General features: G+C 40.1%; 1 protein-coding gene across 8 annotated transcripts in view; it reads left to right on the top strand.

Annotated features, from left to right (window-relative positions):
• Positions 1–19,683, top strand: part of LOC110987947 (high affinity cAMP-specific and IBMX-insensitive 3',5'-cyclic phosphodiesterase 8B-like) — a 188,777-nt gene that overhangs the window by 151,075 nt on the left and 18,019 nt on the right. For 2 of the 8 annotated variants that reach the window (XR_015425144.1, XR_015425142.1), the window contains exons 18-19: positions 17,363–18,223; positions 18,714–18,809. The exons of 4 other annotated variants lie outside the window; for them this stretch is intronic. The gene's annotated coding sequence lies outside the window, so the exon portion shown is untranslated. Of the gene's footprint in view, positions 1–17,362; positions 18,810–19,683 lie in introns of all 8 variants that reach the window. 2 more of the 8 variants (XR_015425143.1, XR_015425141.1) reach the window with 1 other exon arrangement.

Below are 19,683 nucleotides of genomic sequence, written 5' to 3'. Positions count from 1 at the left end.
GTTGATATGGGGCCGGAAAGTTTGCGAATGCGAGCGTGCAACGAGTTAATGAGCTGGCCCGGCTGGGCGCTATTGTTGCAGAGAAATTACGTCACAAGACCCAGAAACATTCACATATTGCGTTCTTTTCGCGAAGTTTGGTACAGTCTACTGTCATTATTACAAAATTGGCTTGTTATAATTCTTGTTATTACAAACACAAGTCTGTGGTCCAGTTTTTTCTATGGGGGAAAATGTGTTACAGCGAAATCGCATTGTACGAAATTCCTGTTACAGTGAATGGTTTTCGTGACTCTGTTGCCTGAAAAACCATTGTTGACAACCCATTTATAACCAGTGTTTACGAATCATGGTGGTGAAAACACGAGCGCAGTGCATCATACTGGTTCCCGGCGGGCCAAACCATTGCCAAAGAAGGCAACAGGGAAATGCGGCAACCAGTCAGTGTACCATTCCTGCCAAAAAGGGTCATGAATGTTCCACTACATGCATGTACATGAACATTGTATATGAGTCAAAAAAACTCTGCCTTCACAAATTTTTCTGCAGGTTCATGCACAAAAATTGATCTCATGTCTATGTTTGTGTTTTCTGTGCTCATGCATTTCATGTGAAGATGTACTGCTCGTACTCGAAAAATTTCCAGCCTCAGTACGAGGTTAATCGTTCACCCCTCCAGATGTGTCACGCACACCTACAACGTGATACACAGACATCGTTTGGCAATTTCCTGTAGTTATGACAAGCGTAAAGCATGAATCAAAAATCAATGATTTTTACATTGATTACACAAATGTCAAAACGAAAATTCCCTTCTCACTTCCAATAAAAATAGGCCCAAATATGTTCGCTTGACTAATCCCACATCTCAAGAGCCCAACTAATCACTGAACACTAAATTATTCATATTGCTCAAAAGACCTAGCCTTCCCGCCAATGAGACTGTGCATTTTCATGACATACATTAGCAAGACACAGCTATCCAATTGCAGTATTCCTTCATTACATCATGCTTCTTCAGCGACCATCTCGTGTGGGCGGCAGTGCCACAGTGGGCGAGTGAACTCGGTCTATCAATGCCATGCAGCTAGTGTCGAAAATCAGAAGACAGACGGTAATTACATAAAAATGTCTCTCCATGACACATTTTGTGTTGGAAAGACTACTTGCATGAATGGGGGCTCCAGTTGATGAGTCTGCACATTCTTGCAGGTACACATAGTCCTACATGTGCATGCCGGTTAGCTTCGTTGTCATCCATGGTGATCAAAAGCCTTTTAAAAATCCCTGGATTGATGCTTTTACATGTATTTGCATTTTCTAAAATCTCACATGCACATTAAACATGTTTTCATATGACAGTGAATTTTATTATTCTAAACATATCGCAGTATATTTGTTTAGCTATAACCGAGAGATCTTTCTGATATAACATCAACCCCACGTATGTATGCACATACGTGCATAAACATTGTACATGGCATTGTACAACAAGGCACCTACAACAAATTTCAGATACAACAAGCGTTTCTACGTGGATTTCGTAGTCGACTGTATGTTGAATTTTTTTTTTTTACTTCAATGAGCATTATCAACTGCAAATTTTGTGAAGCAGTTTCGAAAATTTGCAGTGCAAATTTGGCACTAACTTTCTTAAGAAAATTATGTTCATGTTCGCGCCAATTATTTGAGAGTTGGCAAAATGTTCAATTTTATAGCAGCAAATACTTTATGGCGTCATTATCGGTGTGAGTCTGGCATTAAAGGAACCTGTATTGCAGTCCATTATTCTACCTTTACATTTTGAGTGGTACTTCATGCGAATGTGATGTGAAGTAAAATAAAGTCACATATACAAAACATTGTGCCCATGTTGTGCACTTGAGCAGATCACCTGAATGCTAATGAGTTTACAACATGCATGATGCGTGTCGACAGACTAGGTGCATCCTAGCTGGTTAGTCATGTTCACATGACTCGGACTCTTCCATTTTCTTCAAGGGGAGGGATAAAACCCCATAAACAATGCCGGGAAAGCTTATAGCGAATAATATATTTTTAAATCACTTTGCACAGAAAGTAATTATTACTATATCCTAACAAATCTTTTTTATTTCACAAGTGTTTATACATTAAAAATAAATACAAAAAAGAATAAATGAACCGTATTTTGGTGAATGAATTCAACCGGGCATCAAACAGTTTACAATTCAGCCTTTCGATGGTGGAGGAATTACGGGGAACAATTTGTAATCACACATCACAAAATTAAACACTGATTTGTTTAAATAAAATTCCTGACAAATAAATCAGCCGTTCCAATCACGGACTTTACAGTTGGCATTGATAAATGGCCTGACCTAAATTTTGGTAGGGTGTTCTGAACGCAGAGTGAACGGAATATTCATGTTTGCAGATTAACATACACCTTTCTTGCTGTTTACGGTCGTCGTTGTCAAGTTCCTTATGGGAATAACGGTCAAGCCTTACTGGTAAGCCCCTTTAACCTAATAGATTTTTTTGTATGTAGTGATTCTATCTTTGTGTAATTTGTAATTTGGATTGGTTTTGATTTGACTTTTGACTTTGTAAAGTCGAAGGGCTGCACATATTGCCATATTATACATCGTTGATCGTTGTTTTGCACGTTTATAACCGCTTTCTTTATTTTGTATGTATTCAGGTAGCTTGAAATAACTTCCACTCATCAGATCATAATGTATCACGTTGATATAAAACGCAACAATCTCGTCAAGTACCCATCCCGATCCCCCATGGGTAAATTCATCTTTTTGCTGTAAGAATCGTTCTTTATGTTCTTTGGACGCGTTCTTGGCGTCTTGTTCGTGAAACACTGTGATGATTGTGCGTAAAAACGTTGTTGTGATTGTGTCTCCTTGTCCAGTCTTTCCTTTTTAAATTGAATTTCAATCGCCGTTTGTAGCTTGTAATTCAAACAGTGCTTTTGATGATCAAGATCATTGTAAAAATAGGCGGTCAAAGTTCCCAGTTTCTAAAATTTCCTTGACATTGACTGATCTCTCAAACATCTACTTTGTCGAACATTCCGGTTGAATGAAAGCTTTGATCGCCACAGTTAGATTTATTCGCAGCATGTAGCCATTTCTACCCATAGCAATTGGGTGTAGTTGGTTTCTTTGTGTCACTTGGAGTAATTGTTGATATATTTTACGATCCAAGTATTTAAATTATTTTAGACGTTGTATTTAGAAAGGTAAACAAATCGATTCGAGCTTACATGTATGTCTATGTGTTACTTGGTGTCCAAGCTCAGACAAAGACCAGCGTTTTAGCCCCCGGCACCGGATTACACACACAGTGACAATTTGTTAGGATCGTAGAATCTGTAATAAATTCAGAACCCGATCTAGGACAATCGATAAAGCATTTTCAAGATTTGCTACAATACCGCCAAATTGCCTTTAAACTGCGTGATCGCAGCGGGTTGTATAAAATACCCTCGGACATGGACTTACGCATTGGCACTTTTGAGGGTTATAACAACAAATTACAAATCGCGGGTAACGACATGCAGGCGGGCTACTATCCGAGTTTAAATTTGGGGCCTGAGGTTGAAGACGATTTAGCTGATTCTGACCAAGTACCCGAACCAAAGCAACCGGAACCTTTACCTGCTCAACCAAAGCCCCGACTGCAGGAAAAGAGACCGCTGGACGTCCACAACGAAGAAACTTAACTATAGGAGCCATTGTCGTAGGTGGTCTCAGGTTGATGCTGTATAAAGTATTAACTTAGAAAAATAAAAGGCTTCATATGATATAAAGTGTAAATTTATCTTGTTAACTAAAGGCGTAAAAAAACCTTCCCAAATTTGAGAAGGGGTTTAAATTTTTTTTTCCTTCTTCACCTACTTCCATCCTCTGCACATAAGTCAAAATCAAAATGCCCGCGCCTACAAACAGAGCGCACACGTACTCAGCAACCCATCCGACCACTGTACTCATCACGTGAAAAAAAAACAACTTAAAATACTGCCAATGATTCCGGGCAAAGCGCCTAAAGCAGCAAACCTAGTTTGCCAGATTTCTTTATTGACGTTTAATCCAATCGGTTACGCCTCCTTTACTTGGAGGTTTAGGTTTTGGTGTGTGTTCTAGCGTGGGACTTGGATTAGGCGTTCCAGCAGCTCTGATGCCAGCTATGATACTGCTGACGATGAAACTTACTGCTAGTGAAAAGCCGTTAAAATACTTACGATTGTTACTCCCTGCTCTCTAAACAACATTTGTATCTTCTGCCGTAATGTTAAATCGCTGTCCATCACCGCTGTAATTGTTTCCTTAATGCAATTAATTTTACTCCTTAATTGGCTCGTGTTCCTATCGATGACTTCTAGCCTGCCCCGTCTTTCGACTGGTAGGTCGTTTAACTGCCGTTGAAGTTCGGTACGTTCTCCAGGTGACTGCGCTTCTTCTAACTCGTTTTTGAATCGTTGAATCTTTGCATCCAATTGATCTAACTTGCCAATTCTACTTTATACGTCTGTAACGATTAATCTAACGCGAGTAGTTCTCAGTAATTTGGTCCTTCTGTTTGAACATCTATGTCACAAGTGATTTCTTCTACGATGTCGCTGGCTTGATTGGCTTCTTGAGGAAGGACTTACGGCGCCGCTTTGGGTTCGAGTTCTGATGCTTCTTGGTTAATTTTAATTGCATCAGATTTATTTTTACCAGAAACGTAATCTCTAAATCCTAAAGCACGTCTTACGAAATCGGTGTTTGTTTTAGACCGAATGTTGTTTAATTTAAGAAATTTTGTCATATTTTTGGGATAAAAGAACTCTTTCACCTTTAAACGTGACATATAATTGATCTTTTGTATCTTTAGATTGAAAATATTTGAGTCTTTAACTATTGGTTTGTAGCCAGTTTCTTTTCTATTCATGTCTTAAAAAGCGTTCATTTTGCCTTTTATCAACTCTAATCTTAAGTCTGGTAAATCTGGTGTTTGGCCTTCTACAAAGGAGGTTTCATCTGGTGGCCAATCATAGAGGCTTGTGTTCCAATCGCGTTCTTCTTCTTTGAGTACATTTTCTTCTTCATCTACGCGATCCATGGGTATATCGTTGAATCCGCCTTCTGCTATTTTACTAAAATTACTTAACTTTGACTTAAATGATTTAAACTGGAGACCGTACATTTACAAACGATTTAAACTTTAACTACTGGGCAAACTTGCAGGTAATGCACCTTGCGCCATGAACCACCCCTGGGTAGTTAATGTGCCACTTGCCACAGCGGTCATTTTTGCTACCTCTTCGATACTCAATCGATCCAAATCTGGCAGTTTAATTTTCAACAACCTTTTGCCTAACATGGCGTAACCTATGGAAATTGCAGAAACTATGGCACCTTGGTAAAACGTTTATATTTGTGTTAATCATTCTTATTATAAAGTATTTTTAAATGTACGGTTTTTAAATATACCTTACTCCATGTACAAAATTTCTTGGACACTCGCTACGCTCGCTTTTGTTGCCAGCTTTGCTTCTGGTTCTTTTAGTTGATAGGGCTTCTTTTTAAAGTGCAAAAATAGCATGATTCCCCCGAGAACTAACCCTCCTAGGATCAAATACTGGTTGTCTTTAAAATTATGAAACACGTCCGCGTAAACTTTACTTTCACTAGGTTCACTTGGTTCACTCGTCATTTTAGCTAGCTGTTGTTTCATCTTTTTGTTTTGCTCTGCCAGGCGTTTTCCCTGCTCCTTGCGTTTCGGATTTTTAATTTTAGTTACTGTCTGTACTGGAGTCCTTATCGGACTCGGTGTTGGTGTTATCATTGTCATCAATGTAGTCGGTCTTTCTTCCGTTGACATCTTTTATATTACTACGATTTATAATAAGAGAACTTTTGTTAAACTCCAAATGTTTACAGGGGCGAAACGTACACGCCGTACTCGTATCAGAGTTCGCTTAAAAAAGTCCCATGGTTTGACTAATGATAGGGTTGTCGTTTAAGTCCATAGTTAGCACTTCTTCATACGTTAAATTAACGTTGAATCCCAAAAAATCTATAGGAGTAGCAATTCCGAGTAAACGCGCGTATAAACTGCGAATTGAGTGACCCAAGGTTTTCACAATTTCACGGCCAAATTTGACTTCGTATAATTGAAACAATTTTTCCTGTTCTGCCGGATTCAAAGATTTGATTTCTTTTACGGAACATTCTTTACCTAAATATTTTTTGGATTCACCAGAGGCTACGATTGAGCCGAGACGATCGTTGATGTTGGCCTTTGATTCTGTGGTTTCATTTTTTGTGTCGCTGAGGATGTTTCTGATGTCGTTTATCAGGTAGTTTAGTTTTTGTTTTCAGCTAGCTTATCCGACTTTCTCTTGTGGTTGCAACTCAAGCAGCAGAGTACGCAGTTAGACTTGATGTGGCCTAAAGAATTGTTTAACCTTTCAATAGTACCTAGGTCAGATTTATGCTCTATAAATTGCATTTTAACTTTACAGTCATCGTAATAACAGTACATGTAATCCTCAATTAACCCACGGCAAAAGTCTGTGTCTATACATTGATCGGGATCTAATCTGTTATACTTCTTATCACTTCAGCAGCATTGTCTAAGCCACTCTCTAATTGTTACTTCTATGGGATCGCTACAAATTCTACACTGATACTTCAACCGCCTATGTATACAAATTCCAACGCCGTCACACTTTCTACACAGACTCTTCTGTCTACTGTGAGGACAAGAATGTTATTTGCACTTGTGTTTGTTTTGTGTTTTTTGATGCATTGATTACAATCAAGATTAATGCTGCCATTTGATCTAACTCTGAAATTGGTAAGGTCTTTTGCAGTCTCACAAATTTTGCAAACTTTATTTTCCATCTTTATTATTTAAATAATATTATTTATATTCATTTTAAAGTTTTTTATCATATTTATTGAACTCGATAATTTACAAGCTGTTCATTATTTAAAATCAGTTTACTAAATTTTACGTCCCTCAGATGTCGCTTCAACTGATCTCTTTCTTCGTCAGGTACTACATCATTCTCGGTTAAACACTGGTCAAAGCTGTTCTGATCCTTACAATGGAATAAAGCAGTCGTATTTTCTCTATAGTCTTTGAGCACCGAGTCGTATTTCTCACTCAATAATCAACACAAATGCAAATAATGCCGGCCATTAAACGCCATTTTGCTGAAGGCACATGTACTGTTATTCTTTGATTTCTTCCTGTACTTGATAAACTGATCAGCAGCGCAGTCGTCTATGATAAACAAGGTACATTGTATGTATACCATCAAGCACTTTCTGATAAAGTTCAATTACTTTGTTTAGCTCTAGCTTTTCACGATCCAGGTCACATAAATAGACATCATCGGTGTAGATCCATAGCCGCTCCACATACATGACATAAGTTTTATTTTTAGACAGCGTTTCAACAAATTATTACGACTGCCTCAAAAGTAAATTTATACTCTGTTTCTAATAGGTCTAATATCCACTGTGTCTTCCCACTGCCTGTTTTACCCACAATCAAGGCGCAGTATGGCTTCCTGTACATGTTTGCACTCATTTTAAATTAAACCCGTTTTTTTAAACTAGATTTATTTAGCTAGATTTAGTACTTTTTTAATAAACCAAGCTTTTAAATTCCCGTCCTCCACCGTCAATTGCGCATCCATTACCAAAAAGACATACATCATCAAAGGCCCCGCTGTTTCTGCCTGCCTTTCCATCTGTATCGATGTATCACCGCCGCCGCCAAGCGGTCTACCCAATCCATGCGCAGAATTGTAGTCTGAACTTCTAAAATCAAGCCAGAGCCCGTACTTATCTTTCAAGTAATCAGCCATGTCTACTCCGGTCAAGTTTAAGTCTTTGGTAACCGCTTAAGCCGATTCAGTTTCAGAGTCACCAAAGTACTTTTTGATTTCGTTCCAATGCTGATATTCGATAAGTCCCTGACAATACAGTTGATTTGGCTTGCCTTTGACCGTGACTATCGTCGTTGTTGCATGTGGGTTGTAAAATCGCTGGGGGTTCTTTACATTCAGATCTTTGAACATAATCAAGACGCCTTTCAAACTCTTAATCTTCTGATCGATATTAATGTCCCGTAATGTATCCGACTTATTTACCGCTTGTTTCTTCCCCAATTGTATCCTGTCAAATAAATAATATACCAGACCTATATGTTTTTGCCGGATACTCGTTGCCAAATCTCGATTGGTGATGACGTCGTATTCTAAAGTCAGGTCCGAGATCGAATATTCCACTGATGTATCTGTCGAGTTAACTACTTTGTTGTAGCCATTGAAAGTCAGTTGGTACGTCAAAGGCTCTTTTAACACCAACGGATAAAACGGTCCGTGATCTGTCAACATCTGCGTGTCTAACTGAATCGCGTATCTGTTTCCAAAGGCGTCGGCTATGGCTTTATCTTTGCCGTTGTTTGCGGCTTCATTTTTGTCACCTGCCCCGAGTCGTAACTTTCAAGGTCAAAGTAAGCCATATTTTAGCATGCGACAGAGGCAACCTGTTGTCCTTAAAATTATGAAACACATCTGGGTCGTGGTAACTCACAATTTTATTGCTTTGTAAGTTGATGTCTATTTCCGAGATCAGATTTCTCGCCACGTTGTTAAACACAGTTCGATTATCGTCTGATGCTCCGTCTAAATCGAGTTTGAAAGCCAGTTTCGCGGTGCCGGGTATGATTACGTCGTTAATGCCTAAGGCGGGGAATTTTACGGTCAATGTTTGGTGTGCTGCTGTGGTGCTCGGATTGTGTGTAATGGTTACTTCGCGTCTCTTGCCTTTGATCGCGCGAGGCACTTTGAGTCTGCGACTCGGGTGTAGTTTTTTAGTGTATTGTTGAGACATTTTCTTAATATATAATATTCTTAACTATACGATTCTTAATTTAAGTGAAAATCTTAAACAGGAAGGAAAACGCAATTAACGATACACCCACCGCAAGGAACATTTCTTCCTATTCCATTAATTTATTTCGCTTACAAAATGTTTCAGATTCCATTTCAGCTAAAAAATTTTGAAATTTGAACTTTGAACTAATACGCTCTTGTTTCATACATTCTTTTAAAAAAATCTAACATATGCACACGATTTTGCTCCCAAGATTCTTTCGCCTGCGCCAGTTGTTTTAACGAGAGGTCCTAACATTTACGTTCTTCGTCTACTTCACTTTTTGCCAAACTACTAAACAAAAAATTTGACACCCCTAAATGCCAGAGGGTTTACTATAGCTCCTCCTACCATCACTAAAGTGCTAGCCATTTTATTTTAAAGTAAATTTATTTAAAAAAACTTTAAATTTAAAAAATGGAAGAAAAGAAAGGAAACCAAGGAAAGGACCAAGAATTTTCAAAGTTGTTTTACAGCCCACAAGGGTACTGGAAAGGTGAAAGCGCCGTCGACCATTTACATGAAAAGACCGGTGCAGACAAGTCAAGTATTAAAAACTGGTTAAAAAAGCAGGCTATTTGGCAAATTTATTTACCTGCCCCTAATTACATGCCGAGACCTACAATGTTACAAACTGAGTTTGTCAAACCAAACGAAGTGCATTAGTTAGATATTTTATACTTGCCCTGGGATCGAGTGAATCGTAAAACTTTTAAATATGCCTTAACCGTAGTAGACGTGGGTTCTAGGTATGAAGAAGCAGAACCTTTGACCAGTAAAACCGCCGATCAAGCGTTAGAAGCCGTGAAACTAATTTATAAAAGATCGCCTCTGACTTGGCCCAAGTTAATTAACGTAGACTCGGGGTCAGAATTTAAAGGCGAGTGTAAAAAGACGTTTGTTAAGAAAGGCGTATCAGTACAAGTGGGAGAGCGGGGCGTACATAGGTCGCAGGGGATTGTAGAAAGGTTTAACTGTACTTAAGCTGAAAGGTTATTCGGTCATCATTACGTGCATGAAATGTTAAATGTAGGCGTTCGTAACGTAGAATGGGTGAAATGCTTGCCTCAAGTAATAAAATAGCTAAACGAGGAAAAACACGTTTAATCGACAAAGAGCCTGCAGAAGCTGTCAAATTAGACCGAGTGAAACAAACACCTGCGGCACCCCTAGAGCGAGCAAGAGAGAACTTCCTCCAGAAGGTTTAGTGCAATACCTTTATTACCCGGGTGAGCGGGAAGGCGGAACCGTCAAAAGGGTAACAGATTGCGTTTGATCCGTAGACGTTTACCAAGTACAGAAACGTACCAGTCAATTTAAACGGTTCCCTAGTAAAAACAGGGGCAAAAGGGTAAGAACGGGGCCTACATTGTACTATCTGTTAAACGGGCCAAATAGAAGTTTTGTCAAAGAAGAACTTGAAGTTGTACCCGAGGACACCGAATTACTGCCCTCTTGATTAGTTAGATAATTTTAACTGGTTAAATAATGTCCGTAAGCTAACGTATCTATGCCGTTTGGTAATATATAGCACTTTGTGTCTAGCGGTGAAAGACTTAATTTATTTTGCGACACAGTGAATATTTGATGTTTATCTGATCTAAATAACTGCTGTTTATTAAAATGTTGCACCCGTTCAAATAGGCAGCTTTTATACCCTTCATGCGACAACCGTTTCTCGGTTACGACTTTAGTGACGCCTTTCGCCTTCTTTAAATTTTGATCTTTCGTTAAAATTGAATACAATTTAGGCCAAACGACTTCCGAAATGACCTTATTTCCGAATTCATCTTTCATCTTGCCAATGACTTTTTTGTTTTGGGGGTCGTAAAGTTTATGGTCGGGTGGGTAATTGCTAAAGTTGAATAAGTTGTTCTTCTTACTCAAGTATCCGTTCAAATCGTCAGTTTGAATGAATGTGAACTAACAGAGAATTGGTGTCCATGTAAAGTAAATTTATTTTATTGCCGAAATTAGTGTTCAGCTCGTTGTAGTAAAAATCGTACATTAGAGTTTTAGACAAGTTTAGCATACTCACACCGCAGTAAATGGGCTTGTTTAAATTGTATTTTACGCGAAACATTTCCATGAATGAGAGGTCGCACTCTTTAAAAGGCGTAGTGGATTTGTAATTTGGGATCTGAAATTTTCCATTGTTTTGCCAAAGACTGAGTTGTTCATCAATTTGAAGAAGTCTTTCTCAAAATCAGACTTGGCTAATTTGCGCAATTCGGTGTTTTTATCGATGTAATTTTTCATCCAGGGAGCTTGTGTAAGTGACGTGACGCAGTGCACCTCTTTTAACTAGAGACCAATTTCTAAATACTTCTGCAACGTTCGGTAATGAACCACGTATTTATTTTTGATGCCTACAGTTGCTATGAGTTTGTCTACAGAAGTTACTTGCTCACCTTTGTTGATCAGGTTCTTTTTGTAGTCTGAGAACCATTCATTGGGAACTACTAAGTTCTCAGGTGCCAGTGGGAAGTCGTTGTGTAATGAATGAAGGTCTTGCGGATAGTCCAAAGTGACTTCAAGCATGTATCCCTGTGAGTCATTTGGCGGAAGTTTAGAAATGAAATCAGCAGTAAACTTGCTTAAGTCTTTGGCCCACTGGAACTCACCCACTGGTAACGATTGACTCATGGCACAGCCGTACAAATTGTTAGCATCCAGGTAAAGAATGTGCGATTCTGGCTTATTTGGATCGTAGTCTGGTAAGCTCGAATTATTGCCTTGACATAACGCTTTGTGCCCACGCTCAAGATACTGCCTCTTTTAGCCCTTTCAAAGGATAAGTGCTGGTCTATGTCTGTCAGTAGTTCTAATTTGATGCCCGAGTGCTTTAACAGAGCGTCCCACGATAGGCCCGGTGAAGTGTAATAGTTAGCCGGGTCAAGGCCGGAGTTCTGTTTACAGACTTTGCAGAAGTTTTCAAATGTGCCCGCTAGTAACAGTATTTCTGTTTGTACATATAGGTCGTGGTAGTCTCCCAGATTTTTGCAGTTGAACGCTTGCCATACTTTTTGGGCTCTTACGTGCTCTTTTTCTATTACGGTGGACTGTCTCAAAGAGCTATAAAACGCATCTCTTGGTGGTATGCTCGTCTCTTGGAATCGATATATTTGTAAGGGTAAATCCCCATTTCTAATAGCATACCCGTGTTTTCTGGAAATCTTTCTTGGAGTAAGTTGAAATCGTCAGGCGAACAATTTTTAACCAGTCGATCTAGTGAAGCCGCCATGAAATGAAATGAGTCTAGGAACCTAAGTTGACCAAATGAAAAAAAATGTAATTTTCAGTGTTTTGGGCGATTAATTTGATTTCCTTGCCGTTAAACTCGCGAGCGCCCTGCATAATTATTAAAATGTGCGTCGTATTTTTCCAAAATGTGCAAAATCACTGGGACAGGTGTCTGATTCAGGACGACTCTTAGCTTGAGATTACAGTTTGCATGCGCGGGGCCTCTGTACTTGCCCGTCACGTGACAGTGATTCCTGAACCTATTAATGGACTTTGTGCACGTCACCGATTTCAATTTTCGTAAATTTTGTGTAATTCGCGTGACCATTTTAGTGGCTTTGGATTTTCAAATGTTTCGTTGATCATGTCTACTTACCGGAAAGAGACCTGACAAAATCACCCGCTGTGTCTTGACCTCTGTACTTCTTTTGGCTCGTGCATTTGCCATCGCATCTCACTACTGCGTATGAATAGCCGCACGGCTTGTGGATCTGAGTTTTGACCGTGTTTGATGAAGTCGGTGGAAGGCGCTCTAAAACAGTTTCAAAATCTGCATAAATTATAAATGGTGCATCTTGCTTATTTTTGTAATTTTCAAATTGTAATATGGTTTTACCTTTGGCGGGTAATTCGACTTTACATGCCACTGGGTCTAATCCCTGACAATCTATTTTGTGCCTGCTTAACTTTTCTTCCGTTTGACCTATTTTCATGTATTTTAACTTTTGGATTAACTTCTATTTGACTTTTGACGTTATCTGAATATAACTTTAAAGCTGCTCTCAGTGCCCATCGGATGCACTGCTGGTCTTTGGTTTGAATGTTAATGATTGCTTTCTTATCCGCCAATTGTTTAGGCAGTGGAATATACGTGGTGCCTACCGGATTATACCTAACCACGTTAATGTAAAAGGCGTCAACTTTATAAAAAAACTATCCTGATCCGCATTGCATATGAGCCTCCACGTCCTTGATCGGTTTCTGCCTCTGTTCCTTGAGTGCTGTCACCAGGTCGGCTTTACTTACAACTACTGTATTTTGACCCGGGAAGGTAAACATGCCAAAGTCAGTTTGGTTGGGTTTTCCAATCTAAACTGCACTTTTAGAGCCGTTTGTAATTTATAAGAGCCAATTTCTCTCAATTCATGTAATGCTTTCTTTTCGATGAAAGTCTTGTAAAAATCAAAAAAGTGTACGAGATCGTATTCAAAAAAGCTGGGTATTAGCTCCCACTTGCAATAATTACCCTAAAAGTGCCTCACTTTTCTAATGTAAGCTTCTGCAATTTCTTCGGGCTGGGTGTAAGCTTTAATCCCTTTGATGAGACCTTGCTTTAGGACTCTGCCCTTGTATGTAAATGGGATATTGTTTTCTTGGACCGTTTTTAACAGCTGGCGATGTGACTGGCGCGGGAGGTGTCTGAATTGCTTTTGGTTCGTTCGTATGGCTTGAACGAGTTCGGGCTGAGTGTGAAATTTTCGCTTGGGTGCCGGTAATGGAATGTTGTACTGCTTGACAAAATCTGCACAAAACGTCTTCTTGAATCGATTAAAAGTCTTGATTTGGAACGGTTCATGTCTCTGTTTATATATAGGTTTTTAAATTTTTTTCATTTTTTCTCAAAGCTCTGGCGGTTATGTTCATCATTAATTATTTTTATAGATCTCCGAAAAAATCTCACTTTTTCTCAAAGCTTCAGTGCAGAGAGAATTTTCCCGGGAAGTAGGAGCCACGAGTCCAGGCCAGGCAAGCCGAGACTTGTAGTGGTTGGGAAAACGGGGGAAATTGCCTTTTTTGTTCGAGAGTCGAAGTTGTTTGTGTGGACGAGTGACGTGTATAAGTGGTAAAAGCGCTGGGGTTAAAGGCCGAAGTTGTTTGTGCGGACGAGTGGTTTAGGTCTGTGCGGGTCGGTGCACGTCGTGAGTTGTTTATGCCGGGGTCAAAGGTTAAGGCAGGTGAAGTGGGAAGCCCCGGCGCGGGCAGTGAAGCGCAGAAGCAGAGTGGAAAAGGGGGCTGATCCGGAGCTGTCCTTTACCTACAACTACTTGATCTCTTGTCCATGTGTGTACTATTTTCGATGTTCTTGAATTTAATTCGAGGTGGTACTTGCTCGTGTTTAGAATATATTGAAGCGAGTGTGTGTCCACAAACTTTCCTGCCGCTGCACAAGTTTTTTTGCCTGCTGGCCCTCTGGACATGCTGGATGCATCACGCACAAGTCACACGTGAAATGCGGACATTGTTAGCCAGTTTGCCATCGTAACATCTTGACTAGCATTGTGCATTGTGGTGTGAATTGTCCGTAAATGTTAAGAATTATCGACTGCAGAAATTTTTACGTTGATTCAGACAAGTTTTGTCACTTTTTGTGGCAATATTGATAATTTTTTTTCCATTCCTGTCAGTCAGTCATCACAAAAAAATAACCTGAAACTTTCGAAGCTCTTCGGATCATATTTTTTGACAGGCATACTTTTTTGTCATTCGGTCCTTGCTTTGTTTTGACTGGTTATGTGTACGTTCAGTTGTGCTTTTCATACACTTTTTTCACGAAGTTCTGTGTGACACGGCAGTTAGCTTTGCGTGAAAATGAGATGTACATGTACATGTAGGGCTTATCCGATATATGTAACTGGAGCTTGTTTGGGGTGGGCTTGATGGGCAGGTCATGTACAGATATAAGATCATCATCGTGATAACAGTTTAAACTACACTAAGACGTGACTTGTAACCTGTAACCTGCTGTATTTTTGTAAAACTACTGGAATCCCCCTTCCATCCCACTTTTCATCCCACTGGGATGGCATTTTCCTGGTGGGATAGACGTATCCCACCGGTATCTCACCGGGATCCCACTTTCATCATAGTCATTTTTTCTTACCAATTAAACCAAGCCTTAACTTTCAGTTGCCCCAGAGCAGTGACAGGGTCATTATGTTAATGAATGGCAAGGTAACTAGAAACCACTACTGTTTGAACAGATCTCAATTCATGTACTCGTGTGATGTGAGCTGAGAGACCTATAAATCAAGGCACTATTCATGTTTAAGCCAGATTGCATGATGCCTTTTGATTACTAAAAGATTTTCTGGAGGTTGCATGCCATCTCTGAGTTTTTTCAAGCCCACTCCATGCATATAATCATATAAGTGATTATTAATTTTGAGGTCAGTTTGATGGCAATTGTTTTTACGAGATTACTAAACGATGCCTTGTGATGCCAATTTAAGGTCTCGTGGTCCGAAAAAAATCTATAAAAAGTCCATTGGGCAACTGGATAATCATTTTATATAACAGGTTTTGCCCTTACCCAACGTATATTAATAAGCACTGTATGCTCAGTGCTTGTGAAAAAAACCTCACAAGCTTACTCGGGTGGGACTCGAACCCACGACCTCCTGCTTACTAGTGCAGATGTCTTAACGTTGGGTATATACGTTGGGCAAGGGCAAAACCTGTTATATAAAATTAACATCTCCCCAACGCAAAAAATACATCTTGAAAATGGATAATCATTGTGATGTCAAATTTGATGTCACTTGATTTCTAAATAATTCCTTGTGATGTCTGTTTGATGTTGATGATGACTTATGATCGTCATGATGTCAGAGTTTGATGCTGGTTGATGTCACTTGCTTACCAAGTGATACCTTGTGGTGTCACTTTGATGTTGGTGATGTGTTTTGATGCCTATCAAGTGAAGCCTACTGATGCTCATTTATGGCTTTTTGATGCCTTTTGAGAGCAGTGGTACTGGAAGATGTCTAATGATGACTAAATGATGACTAAATTTTCTGCTAGGGTTCATGACATACATGTGAGAGTGCACCCGTACCTGTTTTACATACAAAGTGTTGATATTCCTTTGTTCTCCTGTATTTAAGGAAACTTAAACTGAAAATGGTGCTTTTTCTCCAACTAGGATAACTCCTTTGAGCTGGATTTTTGATGATGATATCCTTGACTTTTCCTCTTCATTTTGCCATGGATAACCTTGACCCCAAAATACCTCAAACTGTTTTTCAGAGAGGGGAAAACATTGTGTGGCTGCGTGTTAGTCCACACAACGCCATCATACCCTACATTATGTGGACTTCTTTTGTGCAGAGGTCCACACTATGTAAGCTACACTCCTGTTCATGTGCACTGCTACAGACTATTCATTGTATAGGAGTACCCAGACCTGAAGCTTTTAGTAAAAAATATTGCAACCAACATACAAGTACATGTACATGCTTGTTTCCCGAGTTTACAATTTTCAATGTATTAAAGAAAAAGAGATTCTTCTCGTGAAAGTGAGTGGATTCAATTCCTATGAAAATAACTACAATTGACCTGTTGATGAAGACGTGACGGCATGGAACCTGTCAGTGTTGCAGTGCTGCTGTGGTGGTCCCAAAAACAAACCTGGTGGTGGTCCAGCAGCACAGCACCATACACCGGCAGCTGTAACACAATACAAGCAGTCGGCTAGGCTTATGGGTGGCTTTTCTAAATTTGAAGTACTTTTGCAGACACTGGATATTTGTTGAAGCATTCCTCCAAAAAACCTTGGCATATTGCTTATCCTTGGTATATTGCTAACTGGGAAAGTTTTAAAATCTATCCTGAATATGCTGTCCAGAAACAATCCTTTCTACGCATTATTGCACACAAACCTCAAGCCAAGTCTCAAAGTATGAGGCTCCTCTCCGAACTGCACAATACAGGGGTATGTTTTATTTTATGACAAAAACACAACAAATCATGCCCATAAACTTAATGTGTGGAACAATCAATGTAGTGGACAGGAGCCGTGCCAGAAATTTGCATTTTGAGCATGCCTGTACTACAAAACTTGTGTGTGAAGATGCACCATGTTTACAGTTGAATTGTCAAGGCACGCCTAATGCTGCATCCCTCTGGGTCAGTCTGATCGTGTGCAATGATCCCAAAGATGTGCACCTCCAACCCAAGTTTTATTTCCCTGTTGAATTTCCCCGGTCAAATCCTCTGCATAAATGCTCTGATAAAGGCTCTAATTAAATCTTCCGATTAAATCCTCTTGACCAGGCTGAACACCAACAAAATGCCGACGGATCACTGCCTCCAGGTAGTGCACCCACAAGATCCAAATGCATGAAAATTGCCACTGAAGTTTACATAGGCCATCAACTGAACCCCTAAATTCTTTTGTTTTGTTCCAGGAACTGTGGGTTCCGAGTTTCTGAGCAGAATCGAGTATATAAATTACCAGAGATGACAAATGCAAAAGTTCTCCACATGGTATCCTGCAGTTTGTTAATTATTCAGGTGGAAAGAGTGAACTATTTTGCCGTCAGGGGAGCTCTATGTGCGAAATTAGCCACAGTTAAAAATCGTTCACGAATGATATAATCTGACCACTTGATGCAAATTGTCCAATCCGAGACTGGGACGAAGGTCGTGGGTCATGACACAAAGCAGTAAACATTGGTTGTGGGCCATGACACAGAGCAGTAAACATGGCAACGTCCATGCGGACGGCATGTGCCTCAACATCCGATGTAGAAAGTGCACTTCTTGATCCAAAGAGTGGCTTGATTTGTGCGGCAGAGATCGCAAAATCACGGAACAAACCGAGTGCAAGGGACTACTCACAATCTGCACAGACTATGCCTATGGCGAAGCATGTACTGTACATTGGTTTTCGCAAGACATGCTACCAGAGTTTTTAAAACACATCAATACTGCTAGAAAACCAAAGCTACACGAAGATTCTCCCTCTTAGCTTCATCTTCTTCCCTTAAAAATTCTGGGCTGGATCTAAATTTTCTTCTGGAAGATCCTCAAGACTCTCATGACTCTGGCATGTCTGGTGTGCTGCCTGTATGTACCCCAGAACTGTGGGATCCGACGTTGGCTCCGCTCCCGCGTGGTAGAGGGGCAGACGTCAGACCCCACAGTTCTAAGAGTAGCCTGTATGTTAACTTGAATGCATGCATCATGGACGAAAGCTGAACTGTTTGTCACCCAACATGGGAAACATGTCAAGGATAAGTTGTTGCAGGCAGAAATTTCTGATGGAGGTAAGCTGCATGACAATTACATTTCAATTTGGCAAGGGCATGTTGATTGAAGTAGCTTTCAAAATTTAGTAGTAGTTTAGGTCTGTGTTGGTATTTTAATTTTAGCCCATCATGCCCAAAATTGAAGCTATTTCTAGTAACTTGGACTCAACAAGTGGACTTTTCCCATGAAATATGCAAATACGGCAGGAGCATGCACATTAATACCACAGGTTGGCAAAGTTGCTTATATCTACTGTGAGGTAACAATACAAATAAATCCCCCTGCCAAAGCATGATTCAATCTGACCAGAGCTAGCTAGTAGCATTAAAGAATAGAACAATAAACAAGGCCCTTCTCTTCAGCTTTTCCTTGGACTGAAAACAGAGACAGCGCAGAAAATCGTGCCAAAAATGTCTGGCAATGAATAGCGTTTAACAAAATGGTTATAAAATTAAGAGCACAAGCAAGATGGTTTAAATTGTATTTTCTTTTAAATTTCTTTTCCAGGAATGCTTCGCCAAGCAGCAGAGAGCAAAAGAGATGAGAATATATTGATAAATCATACACTCAGTTCCTAACAGGGAAAAGCAAGGATCCTGAAGGGTAAGCTGTAGACAAAGTCTACGGCGGTCTATCTACTCAAACAGACACTACATATGCAAATTTCCCATGCGCGCATAGCTATTCACTGAAAGACTTTATCATCCAAGGTGCCCCATGACCTCCCACTATGCACTGCGGTCTTTCTGCCCTTTTTCAGCGCCGCATTGCAACGGACATGTCTTTTAGACATCTTCGAATTTTTCGAGTTTTCCGTTTTCGCTACATGGTTTTGTGTCGACTTTATCATCCAGTCACCTTTCTGAATAAACCTTTACCTTGTGTGTTTTCATTCGTGTTGGTAAGAGTGCTATTTTCTTGTTTTTTGGTGCCCTTTTTTTCTCTCTTTTTGTCTGTGTGTGCATTCAGCAGGGATTTACCGTGAGTGCTGCAGGAACGGTCAACTCTACACTCCCCATAGGCCAGGCCACTTGTGTGGTGCGTTCATTCAATAAAGCAGCCTGTATAATCCACACAACACTTGCTGTATGAGAGAGCGTGTGTTTTCCTTACTGTAGCAGCAATTTTAGGTTATGGCCTAACTGCTCGAGAGAGCGCTTTCAATTTAGAGTGGTTTAATGGGGACAAGGCCTAGCCGCATGGGTGCTTCACCCCTATATGTGGCTCAGACGAGGACTCCAGCCTTAACCGCAGGATTTTTCTGACTTACTCTCTGCCCTCTATCAGATGGCCTAGTCAACCGTGCCAACGCCTACCGACCATCGAAGAGGCAATGAGTCGGCTATTTGAATGCCTACAGCTCACATAGCCGGCGGGCCATTGGGGCTTTTCTCCCCTCGCCGCCAGCAACGGCTGCTTGCCGTCATAGCTCTGCTACACGCAAGGCCACATCATCGGTAGCACCGGACGACCCAAC

Source organism: Acanthaster planci, linkage group LG05 (assembly GCF_054643075.1).
Source record: "Acanthaster planci isolate LZ-2023a linkage group LG05, COTS_SCS, whole genome shotgun sequence".
Taxonomy (NCBI): domain Eukaryota; kingdom Metazoa; phylum Echinodermata; class Asteroidea; order Valvatida; family Acanthasteridae; genus Acanthaster; species Acanthaster planci.
This window is presented reverse-complemented; position numbering and strand designations above follow the sequence as displayed.